The sequence below is a fragment of the Lissotriton vulgaris genome, chromosome 4_1 (genome assembly GCF_964263255.1).
Source record: "Lissotriton vulgaris chromosome 4_1, aLisVul1.2, whole genome shotgun sequence".
NCBI classification, from domain to species: Eukaryota; Metazoa; Chordata; class Amphibia; order Caudata; family Salamandridae; genus Lissotriton; species Lissotriton vulgaris.
In genome coordinates, this window is record NC_141691.1 from 246,428,307 (window position 1) to 246,452,965 (window position 24,659).

General features: G+C 46.1%; 1 pseudogene; it reads right to left on the reverse strand.

The window, feature by feature from the left end:
- Window positions 1-18,922: 18,922 nt before the first annotated feature.
- LOC147718631 (ubiquitin carboxyl-terminal hydrolase 22-A pseudogene) lies at window positions 18,923-23,508 on the reverse strand (annotated as a pseudogene).
- Window positions 23,509-24,659: the final 1,151 nt, after the last annotated feature.

Here is a 24,659-nt window from a genome sequence, read left to right on the forward strand (position 1 = left end):
CACTCTGGGTGACAAATGCAAAAAGAACAATTGATGGACAGAATGCAGAACAATGTCATATATTCTCCCCAGTACAGAGATCTGGGCCTAAATTGATAGTTTTTTTGCTCACAAGGCCATTCCAGTTTGGACCTAGTCATATGCAAAATTGCAAATCAGTCTTGACCCTGTGCCCATTGGGAACAGTCCAGCCTGAACTGCCAGGCCAGGTCCTCCCTGGACTGGAAACAAGCATCCTAGGACCGGTTTTGGGCTATCAGCCCTCATCAGCCACGATAGCTTGACTTCAGTGGCATGGAGAGCACGGGACCCACGTCTGGGCATACCCGACTCACTCGGCGTGACAAATGCAAAAAGAACAATTGATGGACAGAATGCAGAACAATGTCATACATTCACCCCAGTACAGAGATCTGGGCCTAAATCAATTGATTTTTTTGCTCACCATGCCATTCGAATTTGGACTCGTTCAGTAATAATCATCAGCACATACCTGTCTGCCTGATGACTGAGCCAATCGTATTTATTGCCTCAGGGCTGCCAACACTCACTTAGTAACCCTCTAGGCACACTAAGATTCGCCATCTACCACATGGCGACCCACAGGCGTGCTAAGAGTTGCCACCCATCTCAGGCCAAATGTTTTTCACAATCTGACAACTAGATTCCGTGATTCCATCAAGGAGAACACAAAAATTGAATGGGCGTTCAAAATCTTATTTTGTTGCCACCCGTATGTATTTCCCAGGCAGAAGTACTAAAAATTGGTGGATGCCCCATCTGCCATAATTAGAGTGCATATATTTGTAAACATTTTAAATAGGGCGGATGCCACATCTGCTAAACTTTTGAATGCCTCGCACCCCCAAACTCTATATACACCTATAAGTGTATGTGAAGTCGGCAGTGATTAGTTCTTTAACCCAGGTGATCTCTGTAATCTGCTTGTGTGGCATTTGTCTGCATTCAGTGAGAGACTGTATGAGTGCCTGTATGGGAACATCAGATATTCCTATTATTGTACTACTCAGTAGCACTCAATTTATCAACTTCAGAGGAGTGATGCTGAGTGAGCTATTTGATGAGTGCTTCTATCTGCTACTACACTATAAAGCTGAGGCAGAGGCTGGCTGCTGACCTCACATTGTGCTTCTATATTGCTGCTGTCTCTACCTCTACTAAGAAAAGTGCAATAACGTTAATCACCCCTTTAGAGGTCATTAATGGGATGGATACCTTACACCTTGGGATCATTATATTTTCTTTGAAACACTAAACTTGAAGATCGATCAATTATCTTCCCACTCTCACTGTGCAAGTGTCCAGTAATGTGTTATAATTGTCATATGAAAGCCAGGTCGTGGATTTGGAAATATTCATCTATGTAAGAAGCTCTGAGAAGGATAGTTCTGTAAACCTTTCCAGTATGTGAAGCACAAAGGGAATAAATGTAATGTTTCTGTCCGTCTTCTCTCCTCTCTATTGCACAGCAGGCTCCAATTATCACCATACCACGGGAGAACCCCACTGTTCAGAGGGAAGCAAATGGGAGAGGATTCAAAAGTAGGCATATATCCATTCTGCACTTCTGTCACATGCATTAATGCATATGTCTTATTACTTTGCATAAATTAAAATAGATTGTTCTTTGCTTTTGAATCCCATTTCCTGATTGTCATGTATTTTTAATAGTGAAAGTGCAGTTGTATACATTTATATATAGAAGCCGACCTGGAACACAAAACAATGTTTGCTTTATTACGTGACTTTGGGGGTAAAAGATACAGTGCTTAGTTGCCACAGAGCTTGTCTCTATATTATGACAGCATCATTTTTGTGGTAGTACTATGTGATGAAAATATTGGTGCATGTTTAAACAAACAACCTGCAGGTGAGGAGGAGCAACACCAACAAATCTATATTACATTACACCTCATAATAAAAGTATTATAGTGAATCATTAACCCATTTACTAGTGAAACGACAACACAACGTAATACGAAATACAACAAAATAACAACACAGTAACAATGCAATGACAATATAAAAACACACTCCAGCTCAACAATGCGCTAGTGTTGTACTTCATAGCATAGCAAAACAACACATCAACTGAACACAATAATAAAGAAACTCAAAAAGATACAATAGCACAATTGTGCAATTGAGTTATGCTAGATTGTGTTGTGTTTTTATATGCTGGAGTTCTGGTGTTGTGTCATTGTACTGTACTCAGATTGTACTTTTGTTGTGTTTTGTTAGTCTGTATTGATTTGTCGTGTATTATTGTGCTTGTGTAAGGGCATGCTATTGTGTTACTGTGGTCTATATTATTGTTGCATTTGTTGGATTGCTGACTTCTGTTGTGCTGCTATTCTCTTGTTTTAGTGTTGTACTCTGTTATTTTGTAATGTACCATTGTGTGGTGTTGTGGTGCATTGTTTGGGTGTGTTTGTAATGCTTTGTGTTGCTATGTTGTGATGTTATTTTTTGGCTTCTTTTGTGTTGTAATAGTACATTGTGTTGTTCTGGTATATTGTGGTTCTTGTGTTGTATTCTTTTTTGTTCTCCACTATTGTGTTGTTTTATGGTGTTGTGTTTTTGTGGTGCTTGTAGTAACTTTAGAGCTGTCAGGAAATGCTACTACATTTCCAGTCAAAAGTAGCACACTCCTTTAATGTTCCAGTGACAAACAACCATTTTTTATTGTTTATGGTGGTAACATGCCTCTTGTCAGGCTCCTTTGGGCTCCAAGGAACGCTGCCAACCTGAGTCGGGTGCAACCAGTTGAGCCAATCACTTTGTTTGCCATTTATAAGTGAGCGCACTCTTCGCTGTCTGGCCATTTGCCTCACTAAACTGTTTCCTTGGTGTTCCTACTTTGTGGATTTACAAGCATGACTCATTTAAGACTTTATTCACTCAATTGCTTATGGACAGCATGCTGTGGGGGTAATCATACTTCATCTCGCATGATGCTTTGCTTTGTTGTAGGCTGTCATTGGTCAAGCGTCATGTTTGGGATGGGCATTACTATAAAAACAGTTCTGCCGAGCCGGACGACGCTTGTAATGGTTTCGGCGGCGGCAGCGAGACAGCTGCAGCTTTCAGAAGACAGATCCGATTCAATTTTGAACCTCTTGAACTCCCAAGTCTTGGTGCGGTAAGGGTGCATAGGCACTGCTATTTTAGCTAGGTGCCCTTAATCTGTTGTGTTCTTCTTTGGAATTCACATGCCTAGCAACTTATAAACGAATGCCACCAGGTGAGGAGGGGGCATGGCCTTGGAGGGGACAGGACCTTGTGCTGAAAGCTACCTAAGAGGCTCTCTGCCCCTCACCAAGCCCCCCACACTCCTCCTCAAAAAATAAAAACAAAGGGACATTGAGGCTATCACCGCTGTTCTGGGTTGTTTTCACACCTTTTAATGGACATCGGCTGATTACCGCCTCCGAGAATTCACTATTTAGAGTGGTTTTCAGCTCGTTTTCCCTGCCACCATGTGATTTTTGCTCCTCACTGGGTGACCATGTGAAGGAAGCTGAAAAAGGGTGACACACTGTGCCACCGTGTGAGTTGGTAGGTCTGATTTCAGCATGTTCAGAACATGCACACCAAAAAACTTTGTTGGGTAATTTTATCATGTGCTAATCGCGGGCTCTGCTTTTGTGACATCAGTAAATGTTATAGAGGTAAATTGCGGGTGGGCTCTGCATTTTGCCAGTTGATGAAACTAAAACTCACGACATGGGTGTACTCCAAATTTTGATTTGTTAAACATTGTTGCCATAACACGGGTGGGCTCCTCCTATAGAACTGTGATGAACACAAAGTTATATAACTAAATGTCACATCAAGAACGTTTGTTTTTCAACTTATATTGTATACTGTGATTTATTCACACATTATGTTGCTTAACAGGGGACATGATCACAGTTAAGAAAAAACCCTGGTGAAGTAACAAGCGCAAGGCGTATAGTTATGTGCAGAGTTGTTTTGTAGAAATACCTGAAAAGGACACAACTACATGTTAGTAGTCTCAAATGCATTTGACATGTGTCTCTTGTTATAGATGTAAATGCTGATCTGCTCAAATCAAGGAGTCTCAGGAATACAGCATCCTATTTTCTTTTACAGGTATATGTAGTACAGGGGGCACAAGGTGAGATAGAGCATACGTTAAGAAGACAGAGGATCTTAATCTAGTTTGTCTTTCTTTCAGGTCTCCCTCACCGCTGTTCCCTTCCCGTTCTTCCCTCGCTTGATCACTAGAGTTGTCTGTGCTGCAATATCATCCAGCAGCGGTAGATATCAAGAAGTGGACTTCTTGAGCTTCACATAGATTCCAAGGAGTTCGTGTGGCTGACACTTCTGCTCGAACTATTCAACTATTTAAAATACCAGTTAGGTCACATAGACCACCTTTGTATTGTACAGTGCTTGGTGCAAACATCTTATACCACTGCGTTATGAAAGCAGGTGTCTGAACAGCCGCGGTCGATAGTGGGATGAGCTGCAGGGCGGTGACGTGGGGAGGGGGAGGGGCAGGGTGCGGGGTAGGAATGTACGGATTACGGAGTTTTACAGGTAAGTAAACATATAAATAAATAAAACGAATTGTGTTGCGCGCACGGCATCGCATTTGGTGATGCAGTGCACGCAACGAAATTCGTTGTATTTATTTATATGTTTACTTACCTATAATACTCCGTAATTCATACATTACAACACCCCACCCTGCCCCTCCCACTCCCCACGTCACCGCCCTGCATGTTATCCCACTACCGACCTCGGCTGTGTCTGGATGTGGTCATTTGTGACAGGAATGCTTGCTTGTGCATATATATTGTGTGACATTTTATTGTGGTGAAGATGTGTTCGATTGTCTTTGTGTGGAACTTGTGCAATGAGATGTTGTGTTGTACTGTGGTTGTTTTGTTTCATTTTGTTTTTACTGTTGGTCCCTTAACAAATGTGAACAAATGCTGCTACATTTCCAAGAAAAACATAATCATAGCAACGCATAACATAACGATACAGTGAAATTACAATGCAACAAGACAAAAACAAAACAGAACAAAACTATGCATTATTACGGCACAAAACAGCACATAACACAGCACCACCAGTACAGAATGCAACCCAACACATATGCACAAATAATAATGGGGGACATGCATCAATCTAGGATTTTGCATTTCCTAAATAGCGAAAATTAAGGAATCGCTATTTAGGAATTGCAAAATCCTATGCATCAAGAAATCCTACAATTTTTTAGGATTTCTTAAATTTCGGAATTTGCGATTCCTTAATTGCGAATCGCAATTAAGGAATGGCATTACATTGATTCCTATGGGCCAAAAGGCCCATAGGAATCAATGCCGTTTTGCATTTCTTTTTTTAGGAAATCGCAATTTGTTGATGCATTGCAAGGGTGCAGAGGGGGGTCCAAAGGACCCCCCCCCTGCACCCCTGAAATGTATTTTAAAGTGCATGTTTCACACACACATGTCCTAAGGACATGTGTGTCTGTAACATTACACTTTTCAAAATGCATTTTTGTGCTTTTTGAAACAATTTCGCAAATTAACACGAGGGTCATCCTCGTGTTAATTTGCACTTCCTATTTCAAAATTCGCATTTTTTTTTAAAATGATGCATTGCATTTAAGGAATCGCACAAATGCGATTCCTTAAATGCATTCGCATTTTTAGGAAATGGGAAAAAAAACGAATTTTGAAAAAATGTTTCATGCATCCCAAAAACGTATTTAGGAAGCGCAAACGGCCGAATTTACCGATTCGCACCGTTTGCACTTCCTAAATAGGTTGATGCATGTGCCCCATTGTCTCTTGTGACCAACTAAACTCATATTTTTTTTACATGATATGGTGGTAGAATTTATTTGCATTAACCACCAATGAAATGAAAGATGAACGACCTTCACTTAAATTAGAACTTCCAATGATGTCTCTATGTAATTCGGTCCGTGAAGGGAAACAAATCAAAAGTCAGAGGGATGCTTCGTTACCTACCCTTGGCGTAACCACTCGACCTACAATCGTTATCGACCACGAGGATCTTTGCCGAATTGTTAAATCGTGAAAATATGTCTCAGACAGCTTTGTGACTGGAGTGAAAGAGCGGCGGGCGGAAGAACCAAAAGGTCTCCTCGAAACTCCCGCCCCCCAGAACATATTTCTTCCCAAAAACTTCAGATATAACACAAGTGCAGCAGAACTAATATAGTTTGCATGCGCAGCGGTTGGAAACAAATGCGAAGGTTCCAGGGTTTTTGAGGACGTTTAGAAGCCCATGTCCTTTGGAAGCTTAATTAGTTTCTTTGCTCTTTGATGTGTTACAAAGATGGCGGCTGTCGTGCCCTCGGAGGAGTCCAGAATAAATGAAGAACATTGTGAGCATAGTTTGTGTCCAATTTGTTTACCCTTGGTGACCTCGACAGATTATAAATCTAGTTTGCCCGCTAAGTGTAAAATAAACAACTCGCAGTGCTTCGGTTTTCAGCGCTTTTTCAGTGACTCATTTTACAGAACTAACATGTCGCATTTACACACGATGATGCTGTTTGTTGTCCCTAGTTCACTCCAGTAGCATCTCCTGCTGCGGAACATGTCATAATGTATGGCCGTGTTGTTGTCAGAGCTTTCTAGAACGTGCGTCTGAACCCTTCGCAAAATATTTCTTGCGACTTCTGTAGGGACAGGTACATACAACTACTGGCCAGACTCATTGCTAGAATTCTTATGAGCGCTTTGTAAGGTTGACGCTAAACCAACTTTTGAGGTGCCGTTCATTACAGCCCTAAAGTTGATAGCCGCTTCTGCCATCCAGTCACCTCCAACTGCGGTTCTTAAAGTTTCAGTCCCTATGCAATGACGAAGTATTGACATCACAACCTTAGCATTCCACCACTACCTCTAATGATAACACAGAAAACAAACATTGGCATAGCCAGTAGGTCTAACCTTTGGGACAATATAAGTGTTAAGCCATGCAGCACATCAGCCTGGGCGCTGTGCCACCAGGGATTGAAGAGCTATACAATCACTATAAAGTGGGTCGTGCAGCCTGAGTCAGGAATACATGCTTGCTTCAGAAAACATTTATGGACACATTTCAAGACTGTTTAATGCACAGACAGAAAGACAAGTGCCTTGATGTAAGTCAACAGCATTATCAAATTCTGTGTGCGACTGCATCACTAGAGAATGTTTTTTATTTATTGAAATTACATTTTTTATTTTATTTTCATTGTCAGTAACAGCTTTCAGATGTGCAAACAGTAACAACAAAATACATGGAAGACTGACGCAATTCACAGTTGTCCAAGCAGCAATAGACATGTGCAAGAAAGACAGCATAGTTGGAACGAAGTAGTACATCTTATATTACGTTACCAGCATATCCACTCCCGGAGTGTTTTGGGTTGCATCGATAGGCCTTGGTGCTTGTAAGGGGTGCAGGGTACTGTACTGGCTACAAGTCCCTCAATCCCATCTATTAGGTGCAATCCATAGTATTCTGTGGAATTTCAACGGACACACCCTACTGTGATAAGTAACCCTCTCTGCAGCCATATAGAGGTCCATTCCTATCTTCCATTCATGGATAGTGGGTATGTCTTCTGCTCCCCAATTCCTGGCTTTATCTCACTTAGCACAACTAGTCCCAGGACCCTAAACATGAGTTGTTGGAGTGGAATGTCTATATTGTTCGGGATGCCTAATAATATATATTTGGGGTCTGTTGGGCGGGTTACTTTGAGGATGGCTCTAAGTTCTGTAAGAATCCCTAACCAGTATGTCTGTACATGGGAACTCCCCCATATTGTGTGCTAGAAATTGCCCCTTGCTTCACGGCAACGCTAGCATGTCGGTGCCTCCACCCTACCCATGGTTTGTAGTCTTTATCTGTCGTAATACACCATGTGTAAGATTTTATACTGGATCAGTTTCAGTCAGGATTTGATGGATACCTCCCTGGGGTGCATCAAGGTGGCTTCCCAGTCTATGTTCTAGAGTTCTCCTCGGTCTCGCTCCACCCTCCCTCGGAGTTGAACCAAATTGTTAGGCATATTATTGTTTAATATTCTGTATGTGAGGGACACCACCCCACTCATGAGCTCCTCTTGTAGTAGTGTCGCTTCCAGTGGTGCATACTCAGGTATCTTACTGCCTATCAGTCTTTCCGCCAACCAGGCATGTCTCAGTTTAGCGTATTTAAGAAATTGGGACTGGTGCAAAATACATTCCGTGCAAAAAGTTGCTAGGGATTTGAACTCGCCATCCTCCAAGATATTTCCGACTGTATAGATTCCAATCGAGTCCCACAACTCGAGCCCCCGCAGCTTGCCTATTTCTTTAAATTAGGCACCCCTCCAAGCTGCGTTTCCCTGGCAATTTTACGGGATGACCCTAGTGTTCACAATGCCCTTTCCCAGGCCTCAAACGTAACCCGCGTTGCAGGGAGCAATCTCTAAGTACCCATACTGCCATACGTGTAGTGTAGGGGCGAGCAGGGTTCCAGAACAGCCCTTTCTAACCTATAGGTGGGGTGATCTTGTGATGCATAGGCACAAATATTAATCGAAATGAGATGTGCTACCCAATAGTATGCTTCAATATTGGGGAGGGCAATCCGACTATTCTACTGATTGTGTTGTAGGGCCTTAAGAGCTATTATAGGGTGCCCGCTCTACCATAGTAAAGTTCTTATGTCACCATTGAGAACAGTAAATGTGGTCCTAGGGAGTGAGTGGTATGTGTTTTAAAGGGTGTACAGCAACTGTGGTAAGGTGATAATTTTAAATAGGGCTGCCCATCCTGGCAAAGAGAGGGGGGATCCCTCTATCGTTCAGCGACCTTCTAAAAATTAGTTAGTACCCTCCGTACATTTCGAATGAGGCACAGCTCTTATTTGGTGTCATGAAGATTCCAAGGTATTTAAAAACATCAGGCACCACTGTTAAGTTACCTGAAAGTGTTGGAAGATCTCTTGTTGGCCGTGGGGAGAAAATCAGGGACTTATCCCAGTTGATAGTATAGACTTAATGCTTCCCATATTCTGCTAGTGTCTGGGATATAAATGAAATCATTATTGTGGGTTCAGTCACATACAGAAGGATGTCATCCGCATAGAGGAAAATCTTTAGGAGGAATTTGGGAGCCGTTAATATCAGGGTAATGACATATCTTACGGGCCTGGTAAATAGAGGGGGAGAAAGAGGGCAGCCCTGTTGCATCCCTCTTCCGATGGTGAAAGCTGGGGACAGCATCCCATTTACCCTCACAGCCTTGACCGATTCGGCGGTATAATACCACCCAATTCCTAAATTTGGGTCAAAATCAAAATTTAAGAAGTGTGTGTTCCACAAATGGCCAATGGACCACATCAAACCTTTTCTCTGTATCGAGGGACAAGAACATGTGAAGGGACTGTTGGTCTTTCACCACTGCCATCCAGTTATGTGCACGTCGTAGGTTCAGTTGGGTGGCCCGGCCTGGCACAAAGCCTAACTGGTCATTGTAGATGGGGGGGGGGGATTACCTGCAATCAAACGGGATGCCAAGACAGTTGCCAGAAATTTAACTTTAGTATTTAGTAGTGAAATGGGGCAATAGGATCCACATCGCTTTGGGTTTACCCTTTTTATATATTACCATAATCGTGGCCCTCCAGAGATCTGGGTAGAGAGGCACCCGAATCACTCACCTCATGATAAAGGATTAATAAATAAGGTCCTAGGAGATCCGAGTATCATTTATAGAACTCTTCTGTTTGGCCCCAGAGTTTTCCCCATCTACAATTTGGAGATGGCATCCTGCACTTCGCTAAGGGTAGGGTCAGAATCCAGTGCCTCTACCGCTCCTGCTTCCAACACTGTAGTTGAAATGGCTGCCAAATAATCGGCACCTTGTGGGGGCTCACTAAGGGGACGCGATGCATAGAATGACTTGTAATAGCTAGCAAAATCCTGAGCAATCTGCAAGTCGGAAACGTGCAAAACCCCCTCATCATCTAGAATGGTCTGGACCCAGCAAGCTTCCATTTCGTTTTTACAACACCATCCCAGGAGTTTTCCTGCTTTCTTACCCACTTCATATAGCTAATGTATTGTTGCTATCATGTGTTTTTTTGGTATTGTCTTGGACCAAGTCACTGTATTCTGTGCCCAGTGTATCGAACTGTCAAAGCGTCTTTGAGTCAGTTGTGGGAGGGGACCATCCTTTTAAACTAATATAATGTAATTTAAGGGCCATTTCTATAGCGCACCTATCACTCCAAGGAGCATCTTGGCACTGTGACCAAAGCCAGATGGCACAGGCTGGTCTTACTGCTCTCATCTGAGAGTCTGAACACACTAAACCAACGCTTTGCAAGCTGAGTCCATGAGATTGTATATCCAGGTCTTAAGCGATTTCCTGAATATACTTTCAGAGGGAATTTGACGGATCTGGGGCGGTAGTTTATTCCACGCCCTAGACCCGATCACTCCAAGAGATCTAATGATATGCTGCTGTAGGTGCTTGAATGCCCTGACCGCTTACCCACTTTTTCTTTTGGGAGATCAGGTTTTGGGCTATGCCCCTCAAAACTGTCTGGTACACCTCACCATAGAGTAACCCTAGATAACACTGAGTCCCTATTCTCCAAAATAAAACTCAGTATCCGCCCTGAGACCCATGTCTACCTCCCTGTCTTGCAGGTCCCAAGCATTCAACTTCCACTCCCTGGCCCAGTGTCTTGATCTTGGTCCCAGTCTTATGAGAATAGGGGAATGGTTTGACGGTCCCAGGGCAAAGTACTATGCATGAGGTACCTCCTCAACTTTACTCTCCGTAATAAATACATAATCCAGTCAAGATTACGCCTTGTGTACTCCAGAAAAGTATGAGTACTGATGGACATTGGGGTGTTTACGTTTCCATATGTCAGCCAATCCCATTGTTTGCGCAAAACGAGCCAGTGGAGTGCCCTGCAGGCCAACAACTGGAGTGGGGGATCTATCAAGTGTCTCATGCATCACAACATTTAAGTCCCCACCTATAACTTTGAGTGAGGAGGGTGACTTTTTAAAGAATATTATCTATTTTAGATAGTGTCAGGTCCTGCAGTCAAGGAGGGACGTAGACGCATACCAGGTCGCCCCTATGTTCCCCGTATTCCCACATACCTGCCCTGACCATCGTCTGAACGGTGGACCACCTTGAAGGGGGAGATTTCTTAATTAAGACTGCCACTCCCCGGGATCCAGATGTGTAACCCGCATTAGCCAGGCTCATATATGCCCCTCTGCCCAAGAACTGGCATTAGGTACCCTGTAGGTGTGTCTCCTGTAACATAACTACATCTGGCCATATGCATTTAAGGTAGTGCGCCATCTATGCCCGCTTTATCTTGTTTCCAAAACCGTTGACATTCCACATTATCACCAGAAAGCCAGGCACTCAGGGCAGTCAGCTGGTGTCATAAATTGATTTTGATATTATCACTTCCAACCTTGTAGTGTCCCTCAGAACCTGTATGTCACAGTGACTGTGTGTGCCTTCCAATAATTAAGTGAACCAACCGAACAAAGGAACGGTGAACAACCCTGCCCCCAACCAACCCCATTCCCACCCCTCACAGTTCCCCTGCAGCACATGATTGTAACATGATAACATACCTGTGTGCAAGAAGAGCTGGAGAGGTCTGTCGCCCACCTCCCCCATTTATTTATTACCCAACCACTTTAAACTCAAAGCATAGAAACAAAACAAAGAGAAAGAGAGCCAAACATTAATGGGAAAAATACTCTGAGTTCAAACTGCAGCCCTTTGGGGTATCATTCCTGCAAAGCAAGCAGTCATCTCTCTAGTCTCTGTTGTTCAGCTGCCTCTCAGGGGTCCTGTTGCCCATGATCAGGAGCATTGTTCTGTAGGTGCGATTCTTGTGTGGCGCCCCCCTGTTCCAAGTCAGACATGGCTTTAGCAAGCAAGTGTGTACCTTCTGAGTCTGAGGAAAGGTCCTCGTCCCATGACCCCACGGGGGTCTTTGAAAGGTTGGAGCTCCCCAGAGCCTACCCACGGCCCTCCTCAGTCTCTGAAGAGGCTCTTCCTCTGTGACCTGGTCCCTTTACTGGATATGTAGTTTCTCAACCCTGTTGCACAGTTGTGCAGTCCCTCTTCTAGAACCTCTGCTGCTCTTTTTTGGGTGTGTCATCCGTCCTAAAACACAGTTAGCCCTGACTTTTTCCCCAATCAAAGTGAGAGTATGGGTTGCTCCTCAAACCAAGCCCATGCCTCTTCCTTCTAGAGTTTGGAAGAAGAAATATTTTCCTTGGTATATGACCTTCAGCTTTGCCGGGAACAACAGTATGTATTTCAATTGGAAGGCTCTCAATTTAATTTTGACCAAGTTAAATGTGCTGCATTGTACTTCTCGGGTGTAGTCAGGGAACACCATAATTCTCGAGCTACTATAGTGCACTTCCCCCTTGCGGCATGTTTCCAGATGAATCATGTCCTGATCCAGGAAGTTGAGGAACTTCGCTATGATGGGCCTGGGTGGAGCCTCCGGGGGGAGGGGTGGGCTGTCACTCAGGGCCCCGGGTGCCCTTTCTTTTACAAAACATGGGGAGAACTGTACAGGTAGAAGGACATCTTTCAACCAAGTCACCAGGAACGCATCCATGTCAGTGCCTTTGATCCCTTCTGGAAAGCCAAGGGAGCCAAGATTTTTTTTATGGGCTCAGTTTTCTGCATCTTCAAATTCCCATACAACATCCCTACTAGTAGTGCGGAGTTCCTCCACCCCCTTCCTAATGTCCTGAACTGTGCCCTCCACTTCTGATAGTCTAGTTTCATCCACTGTTACCCTCTTGGAGACATTGCTCAGGTGCTGGCGCAATAGGGAGACCTCTGAACGTACCCCACATCACTAGAGTATTGAACAGCCTATGAAAAAAAACAGTGAAGTACTTTCCAAAGGTGGAGATGTCACATCCCTCCTCCCCCCAGGTCTCTATTCACCACACACCCTTCTCCAGAGTTTTCCATTCAAAACACTGTTAGTACCATCTGTTTATCAGCAAGCCCCAGCCCAGTCTTCTGTCCCAGCTCCCTGGGTATAGGAGCACTCAACATAGCCACAACAACAAAATGCTTCCTTTTTTCAGGTAGAGGGTAAATATCGAATAAACTGGGACGGCGTTGACATCACTTAATTTCCACACACCTAAAAACAACCTGACCTTGTGTAATGCAACTGGCAATTTTGTAAAGGACTTCAATACCTTTTTTATTTATTTATTGAAATATTCCAAATACAAGTATAATCAGTATAGCATATACAATTTACAGGCATAATCAGGATAGCAGAAATGAAAGGGTGGATATTATGGACAATATAATAACAGAGATTTACAGAGGAGTACGTAAAATAATAGGCAATGTTATGTTATGTTAATAGGAACATATAGAGTGCACGGTCACTCAGAGGTTTCATGGCGCGGATCAGGCAGATGTCAAAACAGAGACAGGTTACGCAAGTGCTTGCTCATATAGCCAGGTCTTAAGCAACCTTCTGAACTCCAGTAGATTGTCGCTGTTCCGGATTGCTAATCGCAAAGAATTCCAGAATTTTGGGGAAAGGTGAAAAAACCTGCGCCCTCCCTGGTGTTTGAGCTTGAAGGTGGGGGTGGTCAAAAGCTGAAGATGGGCAGACTGTAGGTTGCGGAGTGGAGCGTGCCTTGTTATCAGGCAGCTGATAAATTTGGGGCTCCTGCCGTGCAGGGCTTTGAAAATTATACACCCTGACTTGAAGGCAGCACGTTGGGCAATAGGAAGCCAACAAAGTTTCTCCAACAGAGGTCTAACGGATAGCCATCTGGGTTGCTTGGGAATTAACCTGGCGGCCTGAATTTGTACCATTTGGAGGCGTTTGAGTAGGCATGTGAGGTTCCGTGACAATTGTAAGTGGTGTTTCCGACTCGTTCGAATATGGACGAGTTTGGTATCTAGGAACCGCAAATGACGAGTTTAGTGGGTGTACGCGTTTTCGCTATGCTGACCTAAACCGTTCGTCCGTTTCGTGGGTTTCTTCATCTGAACCCACGGGTTCCATTTTAGATACGGCATCCATTTTGTTTCTTGCCCTCAAGTAGCCAGCGAACGGACACTGTCCACTTCGTGACCCTGGGATTCCCAAACTCTTGCGGAAGACACGTGTTCCTTTGAGGGGGATGACATTGCAAAGGCAGATGGCCCTGCTCGAGGCTCATCTTGCCGTGCCGGTCTATTGTTTCAGCCGTGCATTCATTAGGCATGTCTCCTTTGATCCTGCAATCGTGTTTCCGATATCACCCCCTTACACTCTTTTCAATCTGTTGACTATCTTTGTCTTCCCTTGCACCTGTTTCTGTCTTCTTCCTTAACTCGTTTACAGCCGGAATGGAATGTACCCATGGTGGGATAATGTACTTTTAAAGTTGGGAACCGGCGATGCCACTGTAATTATGTTCCGGGACCCTGAATACATGAAAGCGACCCCCTTTGAATTTTACTGTGGGAACTGAGTCGTAACCTTTTGTTTGCCATGTTGTTCTATGACAAAAATCTGTATAAAAGGAGCGATCCACAGTTGCAATTTGAAGCAGTCTCCTAGAACCTACACATGCTGTACTTCTTGTGACTTCTGTGTTCCCTGCAGTAAATAAACCTCGATCTTTGACGCCGAAGGAAGTGTCCCGTGTCTCTGTCATTTGTACGCCGGAACAGGTAACCCACGAAGGTTTCAGGTGTTGTCCCCTGGCACCGCTGCGCCTTAGAAAAGCCCAGTCCTTCACATGATGGAAGGCTGAGATAGATAGAGTTGGAGAAGTCATGGCGAGAAAGTACCAAAGCTATCACAACCTGTATAAGGACTGAGTGGGTGAGCAAGTGGGCAATTTTTCTGATCATGCGTAGCTGAACTAAGCAGGACGAGACCACGGCCCCCACTTGGCCTCTGAGTGATAGGTCTGCGGTGATGATGACCCCATGACTTTTCACAGATGAGGAGGGGGCGGGGGGACCCAGGTCTGCCAGTCAAGAGTGTGGGCCCCAGGAAAGTTCACTCTTCCCAGGCAAGATTAATTTGGTCTTGCCTGGGTTAAGTTTCAGATGGTTTAGGTCCCTCCAGCGCTGGATGTGAAGCATAGTGGTTTGAAAATGATGGATGGAGTCAGAGGAACTGTCCAGTGTGAAGACGAGCTGGAGATCGTCGGCATAGTTAAAGGTGCTTACCTTCATGTCTTTCATGCAATACAATGACTATTGTGATAAGATCCTCTCACTTGGGGTTTCTATTACCATGGGGATGCTGATAGACTGCAACCAGTTCTAATAAAGGGCAATCAATAAGGATGAATGGGCAAGTGTATTCAGATGTCTACAGCAGTGACATTCTAGGAATTGTTAGCATCATCAATTGGGTGAGAGAGCAGGTATGCCGTAAGGGGCCCCCAGTTATCGCAGGGGCGTGAGGTAGGTGGAAGTAGTTCAGCAAATGTGTTCCTTCCAGAATCCCATATCCTTGATCCATTCCTTGAATTTAGGTGCCCTGCCCCGTCCCCACCTGCACGCTATTTGCCGTTTGGCCAAAAGGAGACTGAAGAAGATAAACTTCTGGTATGTGGCAGCCAGCTTCTCGGTGTATCCCAGTAAGGCAAGTAGGGGAGAGAAAGGGAGGTGCAAGGATGACATTTGTTCGAGGGTTGTAAGGACCTGGTGCCAGTACTCCTGTACAACATCACAGTCCCCAAATAGATGCATAAAATCTGCCCCGTAATACAACAATGATCACATTTGTCGCTGTCACATAGTTTATACCGGTACAGTTTGGCTAGGGTATAATATGTGCGATGAAGGAACTGGTAATGAAGGATGCGGAGATGGCTACTGGACGAGCTTTGTTCCATCTGTTTACAGCATCAGGTCCACTGCTCATCTGTGAAAGTTTCATTCATCTCAGCAGCCCATTTGTCTTGAGCAGTGCTTTGTATGGGACCCTGGGCAGTATAGAGACTCTGTTAGAACGAGGAGACTAAATGTGGCGCAGAGTCGCTATGCAGTATCATGCGCAGTGGCATGACCTCCAGGGCTCCAGAGGGTACGGGGGGTGTGCACCTTGAAGCCCTGTCTTAACCGGACATAAAGGAAGATGTCCATAGGGGAGGGCGGCTGCTTGGAAAAGAGTTGTTATGTGCACAATTTACCGTTGAGGCACAGATCTCCCCAGCACTGTTCCCTCTAAGCCGCGCGCCTGGGCACGCGCGCACCTATGCCTCCCGTAGCGCGCATTTAAAAAATGTAGAGCGCGCACAGACATCTGAGGACCTTCGCGCTGCCGCTTTTAAAATGCGTGCGGCGCGAAAACGGTCAGATTGTTTGCCTTTTGTGAAGGTAATCGTGTTAATTGCAGCCCCCCGTCAGGCGCTGCAATCAACATGATTACTTTGACAAAGGCACACTATCTGTCCTTCAGCTGTGCCATCACTGAGGTGTTCTGCTTCCGCCAGTGGCTGACACCGTAAGTCCCCGCCCACACTTTCCAAGCTCCTTACCTGTTTCCCATGAGTCTCCCCAGGCCTGCGAGCCTCTTCCAGGTGCGCACCCTGCCCCAGTGACCCCTAACATCTCATCCCAAGTGTTAGCCCCATATTTGGTGGCAGCCGCCGAGGATGGAGCCCCTGGCGGCAGCCCCCCAGAGCCAGCCACCCCACGAGCCCATCCGCTTCGGCATCAACCAGATCCTGAACAGCCCCGAGTTGGAGAGTGCCCCGCAGCCCGCTCCGCGGAGCCCCGATGGCTATGGGGGGGGGGGAGTGCAAGGCCAGCGCACCCTACCACCCGCTCTCCGCCGCCTTTCCGGGCCTGGGCGCCACCTTTGAGGACTCGGGCTCCTGTGGGTGAACCTGAGCCTGGCTCCCGCAGAGGTCATTCGGGTACGGCTCACATCCCCCTCCCTGGAGCCGTGCCGCCACCCCTGGCCAATTCAGAAAAGGGGGTGGCCAGCGCCATGCCCGGCCTGGGCAGCCTCAACTTCCCCTGGATGGAGAGGAGTCAGCGTTTTATCAAGGAGCGCTTCACAGTTAAGAGTGGGTTTGGGGTGAAGCCTCTTGGCGCTTTTACTTGGCATGTGGCCTTCCCTCTTCTCCGCACTTTATTGCGCTATGTGACATCCTGACTCTTCCTCTGATCAGGCCCCTGGGTACTTAGATTAACGTCTGGCACTAACCCCCTCCATCAGGTTTCGGAACGCCAAGTCTGTCTCACCGCTCGTCTTTACAGGTTCAATGTCCAACATCGTTATCTTCCTGTCTTCTAGGAGCTATCCGACTGCCTCTTTGTGAGCTCTTCCAAACCTCCAGTTGCGGATAGTCTTTGTCAGGGTGATCCCACCCCCTTCCGTCAGCTGTCAGTGGATAGCATGGGTGCCCACATTAAGGCCTTGCAGGATATGTGAATCTTCCCAGATAGAGAAAATCAGAGAACGTATTTAGCGCCAAGTGCCACTGAACGCGAACAGTCAAATAAACTGTGCATGAAAACAGAAAGGCTTGAGCTGACAGGAGAAGTGTGACGATCATTATTGGAAATGTGCACTTTTTAGAGTGCCTGCGCCTTCCTTTGTTTGTGATGTATGTTTTATTTTTGTTTAGCTAAAACACGTGCATTTCAAGATATTCCTATATGGTGTCTGGTCTGAGACTGCACGCATGCAGAAATGCAAACTGGAGCGTGTTTAGTGCTCACGCACGAACCAATGTTTTAGCAATTGTCTGATGAACGTACTGCGTCTGCGTGCACCAAGAACCACGCAGGAACGAAACATTATACTATTTTCGGTGGCTCTGCGTGAAAAGGAAGTCTTCTAGGAGCTATGACTGCCTCGTTGTCACCTCATGCTCTTGACGTCTGTGTGTACAGATACATGCGGTCTTTCAAGTGCAGCCAGAGCTGTGAAAACAAGCACAGCCCTCGCCCAGCTGGCAGGCGATCCCAGGCTACGGGCAGAGGCGGCCAAGGGCCAACCAGGTGCGAAGATGGAGCCTAACAGCCCAAAACGAAAGCTGAATTTGGGTCGCTGACCCTGTGGTGATCGTGGCAGCCTCTATGCCAGGGGCGCTCTCGCGGCTGTGACACCCCCTGGAACGGTACCTCAGGCAGCCCTGCCCGTCGGAGCCTGCATAAAGTAACACATCTGGAGGGAAGAATTTGCTGACTTACCGTCATTTATGCATTCCTGTGTGTGAAACGTACAGAGGAAACAGCATCCCACGGCGAAGTGCCATACAACTCTGGTACATAAAAACACTCATAATCTACACAGAGAACGCAACAAATGATAAATCATAGTACTGAATTAGGGCAGAGGGATGTTCTTCCTCGATCGCCTTGTCACAGCCTGCAAATATTCTCCCCTTCTTTAAAGATACTTTAATGTGTATACCCGTATTGCCAGCAAATGATCTTAAACAAGGAGGTGCCTTCCTGGGGGTGTCACGCAGTAGGAGTGACTCCACACAGCAGACGCTTCAAGGCCTGCATGACAGCGTGCTGATTAATTAGGCTCTGCGGAGAGGATAAGTCCAGAGTCACGGGCTGTGCCGGGGCAAAGCAGCGGCCTCACTCTGGTCCTTCTACTGGGCACCGGGAATGGATAAGGCTGTGGCCTCCTTCTGGCCTCCAAGGTCTCTATCCCACGAGAGGCCCTCCTACCTATTGTGTCTCCAGGAACACAAGTGGCGCCCTCGAGAAGCCGGATCCGCCTGCTCTTTCATTTGCAGAGGGGCACCTCTGCCAGATCCTGCTCCCTGCAGTTTCTTTCTAGGTTCTCGTGGGCACCGGGTGCCCAAGTCGTGGGGGGGTGACACCATGAGTTACCCGCACAGGGTGACACCGACCCTAGTGACGCAGCTGGCTTCAGCGCAACCATTACCTTTGCAGACAGTGTCTGTGTAGCAAGCACATCTAATCCAGTGTTGAGGAATTTGTGTGCATCCTGTTGCTGGTACCCTGCTAAATGCCGTGCATGCGTCCACACCAGATGCAATAACCTATAGGGAATGTGAGGAGATCAGTGCCCAGAGTAAAACTCCTAAAAGAGTGTAGACATTTCACAAACAAGATATGAGCCTGGGCTTTGCATTTCACATTTGTGCCCGTCTGAAAGGAAAAAGTCTTGCAGTAGTGGAGTGTGGGTAAGTGCTTGAAGTATACAGTTCATAAAACACGTATTTCCAAGGTTGATCAGCCCTCGTAGACCTATGTTGCAGTTAGTAGTTATTTTTCTTCTCTTGGGATTATGTCGCAACAATTCGAATTCTCTTTTTGTTGGCTCCCACATTGAATATTTCTCTCCAACTCCTGTCATTGTATACTGGTAAGGAGCAACCATTGTTGGGGTGAAAGCTTATAGTTTTCCAGGCTTTCCGTAGTTCCTCTTTGTCAATTTGTTCCATCGTAAAAGTAATCTTGACACATAAAACAGTATATACCCCCATATAAAAGGTCTATGGCTAAATTTTGTTGTCTTGCTTTTGCGTCTCGTGGATATGTTTCTTTGTAAAACAGCCAAAAAAGACACAGTAGTGGAAGAGGAAGTCTGTTCTAGTGGGTACCGCACATGTGACAAATGCAAGACTTAGCCTTGCGTTTCCTGGTCTCAGGGGTACCACTCCACAGGAAGCACTGCATTGGTAGATGACGCGCAAGTTCTGCTTCCAGTTCTCCACCTTAAAGCTGTTCACATGGGAGCAGCTGGCCGGACAGATGGCAAAAGGCACATAGGGCGCTGGGGGAGGGGAGCCTGGTAGAGAGTTCCAACACAGTCACGGCTGGAGGGTGGGGTGGGGGCTGGCAGTGACTACACAGTAGCTGCAGGGGAAAGGGGGCTTGGAATAGGAAGTGCAGTCCTTCAATTTGGGCTTTGTGGTCTGAAGGGGTGCAGGTTTCAAGTGCAGGTATCTCTGAAAGGAATCAGTCTTGTATGAGGCGGTATCAAGAGGGAAGGGATTTGAAATGGAACATACAAGAGGTTAGCAGCCGTGTTGGGTTCTTATGGAGAATTTGGGATGAGAGCATATGAAGCAATCTCTGAACTAAAAAGCACCACTAATTGTGACGTTAATGTGCCTCTGAAGAAGGAGTATTGGGTGGGACAGGTACATGAGAAGGAAGGGTAGATGAAGGGAGAACACAGGTAGGCGTGACCGTGATGGCAAAGTCTCTCAGTGGGAGAGCCAGCCTCTCTCGTATACCACCGCCTTTCTTAACCTCTGCAGCTTGCCCCCTCCCCTCCCCCCCACAGCACCGTGCAGCACATGGAGTGGCAGCTCCTCCTCCTTTACAGACCAGAGATCACACAAAGCAGTGCCTGAAAGACCGGGGGCCCCGGGTCCCCGCAGCTCACAAGGACCTTCTAATTCATTGATGGGCAGAGAGGCCAGATTACACTTCCCACTGCTGCATCATCCACACTCTCCAAGCAGCACAACTACAAACATTTGTAAACTGGTTTTATAGGTTATTTTTTATTCTGGTTCCAGTTCCCCCTGGGCCCCACCCTGCCGATTTCTTTGCGGTAGTGTGAGAATCCATTTGATGAAAAGGAATATAAAGTAGGGTTGCCAAAACAAAAATGCCAGCCATGTGTTGTTTGAAGAGCCTGCAAAGACCTCGTCTTGACACTAAATATGGTTATAAATAAAAAAGTATGTATTAATTTGTAATTTGACTTTTCTGTCTTTGTTGCCTTTACATCAGTCATGGATCATTCGGGCAACCCTAGAACACAATTACAAGTGCTTTCTATTTATATTTGCTGCACAGATTAGTGCTGAAAATATGGCTTTAGGTGACTATTTATTTTTGTACTGTCTGGACATTAAAATAATGACCTGGCAACCCTAATCATGGAAGTTTGTTGCAGGAGAGGCACATTATTTATTTCTTCCACCCTCAATCCCTGATTAACCCCATAATAGCAATAGTTCAACTTTTATCTGAAACCCTATGCCGACGTTAGTAACATACTGAGTTACTTCAAGTGTCTGGGAGTGCACCATGTGTTCAGACAAATTACTCCTCATCCCTGCCCTTCACTTTCACGCTCACCCTGCACTCACAGCTCTCACAATGCTCTCACAATGCACTAGTGCTGTTCAACCTGTACCTCACCCTGCAGTCACACGAGCACACTACTTAACCTGCACTCATGTGACACTTCACTCACCTGTCCCCTTAGTGCTCAATCTGCTATCTCACTTAAACAAGCCCATCACTAACCATGGATTCATTTGTCCCATTCAGCACTTACATCTGCACCCAAATTCATATGGTCACCTCACTCCCCCTGCAGTCACACTTCTTACCCTTCTCTCACACTGTCGCATTGCTCATCGTGCACTCACATGGGCAATTCTGCTACCCACACAGCGCAGAGGGTTAATGTGCATGCTACAAAGAACGTGTACCATGCAGATCACAGAACTGAGTGTGAGTAAACTATGACAGTGCTATAAAAAATGAAATGTTTGGCAGAAAGGTGCTACTGAGAGATGAGGTGCATTGTTGGTGAGTGGTAGTGAGGGAATTCATGGAGAAGGAGGAAATGGCCTGCAGTAACAGGGGGCTGCATGCACACAGGGGGGCATAACATGTGCCCCCCTGCATGTATCTCCAGGTATGCGATCTTGTATAGGCTCCCAACATTTCCCTATCATACGAACAGACCTCTAGTTGGTAATCTTTAGCGAAATCTTATATTAGTACCACCGTTAGAGTCCTGTGCTTTTCTAAAGCTGAAGTGACCTTGCCTGTGTAACCAATTCATGTAATGGTGTGTATGTAAATTGCAAACCTGCCTTAAGACACATCATTTGGCGCTGTATGTGTGGAATGCACTGCATTTTAGTTTTTTAAGCAAAAGTTTGGAGTGATATTTGCACTGATATTTGTTGCTGCACTCATATGTGTGAAACGGTTCTTGGCGCACATAGCATTGGCTGCAGCGCACAAAGACCTTTCACTGCCGCACACAGAGGAAAAAAATTAGAGGGAACATTGCTCCCCAGGATGTAATCCCGTATTTAGCTTTGTTTTTTTGGTTTAAAAACCCCCTAGCAGGACAGGCATCTTCGGGTGACAAACTAGAGGAAGCAATGGCGAGTACAGCATGAGGACCTGGGATCGCGTGACGTTGGCTTGCCATGCCTTCACTGTGCTAGTGATCAGTGACGAGTCCCCCATACATGGTGCAGTGGCAGACAGTATGCCACCCTCAAGTGGTATGGGATCAGATAGTCATTGCTCTGTAGCTACCTGCGGCATGTATTTGGGAGGGTGGAACCAGAAATGAGCATAGTGGGCCTGTGCGCAAGTGTAACAGAGTTCGAAGTTGGGTACATCAAACCCTCCGTGCGAGTACAGTTTAGTAATTGTGTCCCATTGTATGCTAGGTTGTTTGCCACCCCATGTGTGACGTATCCGCTCCGAACAGAGCACAGAAAAGAAGTGTATGCCCGGGTCGTATGAGATGTTCAAGAGTAGATAAGGGAGTTTAGGAAGGATGACCATTTTTATGAGGGAAGTGTGCCCTGCAAAGAAGAGGGGGAGAGCGATCCATCTCGTGACATTTTCCCTGATCCTCTCCAAGGTGCGACCGTAGGGTTGTCGCATCAGCTCATCACGGTCAGCAGTAACATACACCCCCATGTATTTCACTTCATCAGCGCACCATTCGATGGGGAAATCTGGTGTAAAAACCGTGACCGATGTGGAGAGGGAAAAATTTGGGACTTTTTCAAAATTATATGTATGCCGGATAGCCCTCCAAAATGAACAAATTCACGGAGTAGTGGATTAAGGTTAAGTGTGGCTCTCGAATATATAGGGTAATGTTGTTGGCAAATAGGGAAAACAGAATAGGCCGGAGCAGACAGCGGAGTGCTTTGTCATGATGGCATTGTCGTATCTTGGCAGCAAGTGGTTCGACAGCCAGGGCGAAAAGAAGGGGAGAGAGCGGGCAGCTTTGTCGAGTACCCAGGGTGATGGGGAAGGAGGGAGAGGAATGCCCATTTATGAGAACCCTAGTTTCAGGGTTGGTATATAACAGGCGAATGCACGAGAGAAACCCTTTGGGCATGCCCATGTTTTGAAGGATTACAAAGAGGTAGTCCCATTCAACTGAGTCAAAAGCCTTCGTAGCCTCAAAAAAGATTGCCACTAGAGGCAATTAAGGGTCAACTGACCATAAAATTGAGAAGAGCGTGCGGAGATTATGCGATGTTTCCCGGACAGAGATAAACCCAGCCTGGTCTGGGAGAAAGAGTTTCTCCATGAGTAGGCTGAGACGATTAGCCAGGATTTTGGCAAGGATATTTGCATCCGTTGAAATTAAGGAGAGGGGGCGGTATGAATCGCAGCAGTCTGCAGCCTTACCAGGCTTTAAGAGTGAGGAGACCATGGCTACCCTCAGGGACAGAGGGAGATTTCCTAGTTCCTGCGCTTCACTAAAGAGTTGCTAGAGAATGGGGAGCAGTAAATCGAGGTATGATTTATAAAAGTCTAGGGAGGCCGTCTGAACAAGGGGCCTTCCTGGACTTCATTTGCATAATTGCCTCGCGTATCTCATCGTTTTCAAAGGGCGCATCAAGGAACTCTCTCTGCAAGTCTCCTAGCTAGCCAAGGGTTATATCTTGTAGGTATGAGGTAAAGTCTGGGGGATTGTCTCTACAGGTAGTAAATAAATCAGTATTGAATTCAGGAAAGGTGTGCAGAATATCCAGACTGTCTCTGTGTCACACGTTGGCAGTGTCCCAAATTTTGAGAACATAATTAGAGAACATGGGCAGCCTGATGTCTTGTGCTAATTCTCTGCCCGGGGGCTCTCCCTAGCCATATCTGCGCACTGTGTAATTTGCTTGTAGTCTGAGAGTTTTTCCCTGAATGTTACCAGGCGCTGCCCAGAGTTATCGCTCCAAAGGTCACTCTCTTGTGTCTTCAGCTCGCTTTCAAGTGTGTGCAAGGTGCGACGAAGGTCTTGCAGGACCCCAAAACTTTTGGCCATGCAGGAACCCCGGATTGTAACCTCGAAGGCCTCCCAGACCGTACCCACCTGTGCGACAGAATCTATGTTATGCTGGAAGAATTCAGAGATTTCCATACCCAGCTCAGCCCAGATAACAGTATCAAGGAAGGCTTCCGGCATCAATCTTCAGCATCTGGGGGAAGTGATTGAGTTGGGCGGGGCTATCGTTATGAGCACTGGGGAATGATCAGAGTAAGTCCTAGCGAGGTGGACAGCCTGTGTTCCCCAAGGGACGAGCCCCTCTGGAAACCACCCAGTAGCCTAAGCGAGCCCAGGATGAATGCGCTGCTGTATAATGGGTGCCTTCCCTGCCATCTGGATGTCTATGTTGCCATGCATTTGTGAGCCTATGAGCAGAGAACAAGCCCGTCAATGTTTCCTGTGTCTTAGTGTAGTGTGAGAGTAGGGAATTAGACCTGTCCAGGGCGGGATGGAGTGTGGTATTAAAATCTCCCCCCTCAGATGATATGAGTGGAACCTATTTGAAGTATACGTCCCCATAATGCTGTGTAAAATCCTGGGCATCA